Source organism: Podarcis raffonei, chromosome 2, assembly GCF_027172205.1.
Source record: "Podarcis raffonei isolate rPodRaf1 chromosome 2, rPodRaf1.pri, whole genome shotgun sequence".
Classification (NCBI taxonomy): Eukaryota; Metazoa; Chordata; class Lepidosauria; order Squamata; family Lacertidae; genus Podarcis; species Podarcis raffonei.
In genome coordinates, this window is record NC_070603.1 from 4,614,156 (window position 1) to 4,617,026 (window position 2,871).

Consider the following 2,871-nt stretch of genomic DNA (forward strand, 5'->3'; position numbering starts at 1 on the left):
GTTGTCACCTATGAAGGGGCACAACACTGAGAGGCTGAACACACAAATATAAATATACCTTTTAGAGCAGAGAAGATGCCAGTCCGCTTAGGCACATCTGCTGTAATCAACTGGTCGAATCATCATATACATGATGAAATATTAGTGAACTAAGAATGTTGAACATAGGAAGCGGGCCAATACTGAATCCACCACTGGTCCATCTAGCTCAGGATAACTACACTGACTGTCAGGGGCTCTCTGGGGTTGCAGGCAGGACATTCCGTTCTGTCCCAGCCCTTCCTGAAGATGCCGGCGAATGACCTTCTGCCTGCAAAACAGATGTTCTATCACTAGTGATGGGTGGATCTGTCCATTTTGGTTTCTCTCTGTTTCTCATTTTTCCCATCTTCAGTTCTCCACATTTCCACATTCGTTTGTAATTTCTTAAAAATGAAAAAGTCCTCAAGAAAATCCACCAGCATTTTAGTGTTAATTTCCTCCTATTATTTACCTGTTTGTATGCAATTTTGCAATGCAATTTCCCCTTTAATTCTTGTATGCTTTTTTCACTAACATGTGCATTTTAGCCCAGTATATGCATTCTTGTGCACACCAGTTGGCTGGAGTACTGCATTGCAAAATTCAGGGAAGTGCAAATTTCAAAGAATGTCTGTGTTTCAGTTCTCAGATTGTTTCAGAAAGTGCAAATTAAGTAGGTTCAAGCTGAGTTTAAATTCTCCCCCATCCCATTATTATTATTATTATTATTATTATTATTATTATTATTGACAAGCCCTTAGTTTTGCAGGAAAGCACAGGAAATTCCTAGCAACCATTGGATTATAAGTCCAGGCTTTTCTTCCTAGTGCTACAAAAGTCATAATATACATACACTGGCAATGAATTCCATAGGATAATTTAAATATGCATTGAAGATTAGATCTTTCCCTCTTGGAGTTAGTCCTCCTTCTCTGTCCCAAAACATCTTGCTTATTCATTACATTTATATCCCACTCTTCCTCTATAGAGGTTGTGGCTCCCTCCCCGTTTTATCCTCCCAACCATCCTATGGTGAGGCTGAGACACAACACTTAGGTCCATCCACACTTCTTCTTGACCCTAGCTTTCTAGGCACGGGTCCAAGCAGTGGCCAGTGTTAAGTTGTGGGTGAACATATCAGACAACACAGTGATTCTTCAAAGCAGCTATTTATTTGTAAGCTGGAACAGAACTGAACTGAAGGGTTCAGCCAGCCTGCTTATATAGAGCTCCACTAGAATGCAACAGTAACCATTTTCTGTAACTATCCAATCACTGAACGTCACTTTTGATCCCTTATTTGCATATGTGGACCTGAACTATCTACAGTATCCCCCTGCTGGCCCAGGGTGAGAACTTCAGTACATAACACCCAGGATGATGGGAGATGATGGGAGCAACATATGGAGCACCACAGGTTTCCCACACCTCTCTAACTGCTACACTTACACCAAGCCACACACAGTTGCTAACAGTATATTATTTCAATGGTCAGTTTACTTGCTTTTGAGATCTTTCTGCCTCGGCAAAAAAACGAAAACAAAAAACCCTGAACCACATCATAGCCACCACTGCATGTACACCAGACATTTAAAGAACATTACTGCCCTCCCCACAGAGCTATAATTCCCAACATCCTTAACAAACTACAGTTCCCAGCATTCTACAGGGGAAGTATTGTGCTTCAAATGCATTGTACGGATGCAGCTGAGAGAGAACCAAGCAGGGAAAAGACAGTCCTGTGGCTCAGGAAGTGAGAATCGGATCTTCCTCCTTTATTGCAAACAAAGGGCTTCTCACGGACAGGCTGCAACATGTGCCTTGTAGCTGGGAGTCTGTGGTTCCATTAGGGGCCGGTACATATGGCTTTCAGAATGCTGCTCAGTCTGGCAGTGTCCCCACCAACTCCAGAAGTGTGACCTTTGTGCTTTCCAGTTTGCCTGGCCCTGGAAAAGCAAAAGTTGCAGGAGTGTCCAAGCAGCTGTTGCAAGAGGAAGCAATGCTGCTCTCGCAACTCATTGCAGAGAGTGAGTGCACAGCCATACAAAGCAGACGATGTTCCCAGTGGGATTTGCTCAGCTCATAAGAACCATCACAGGGAGGCAGTTTCTAGAGCCCCAGACTCTCAAACAAACAAAGCTGAGTTGTCTTCGTCTCGGTCCCCTTGGAATTCCTCACCATCCTTCTTGTCAGCATCTCTCCAACATAACCTTCAAGGTACAACATCCTTGTACCTTGTTCTTCGTAGACCAACCTATGCATATTCCCTCTAGATGAGGAGTGGTCACCCTGGAAATTGCACAAGGCAGCTGCGCAGCCTGTCCTGAGCCTGCCTGCCTACCTGAGGGAAGCCAGTGTGTGGTGATGGCAGCTGGCCACAGAGGGCAACCGAAGGCCTCCTTCCCTTACTCTGGCAGCAGGCCTGAGCAATTTCTGGGCAGCAGCTCCAAGCAAGGTGAAGTCAATCTATTTATTTACTTATTCCACAGTGACCCGCATAAATGTGGTCATGTGCAAGTGGGATGCGCATGAGCAGGTGGGGTGGTGATGATAGATGATAGATAGATAGATTGGATAGATAGATAGATAGATGATAGATAGATAGATAGATAGATAGATAGATAGATGATAGATGATAGATAGATAGATAGATAGATAGATAGATAGATAGATGATAGATGATAGATAGATGATAGATAATATCTATAAAGATAGATGATAGATAGATAGAGAGTGTGTGTGTGTGTGTGTGTGTGTGTGTGTGTGTGTAAAATATGCAACAAACAGTTGTTCTGTAGTGCAAAGGGTCATATCTACCCTTGGGCCACTCTCTGAGGGCCACTTGCCAGC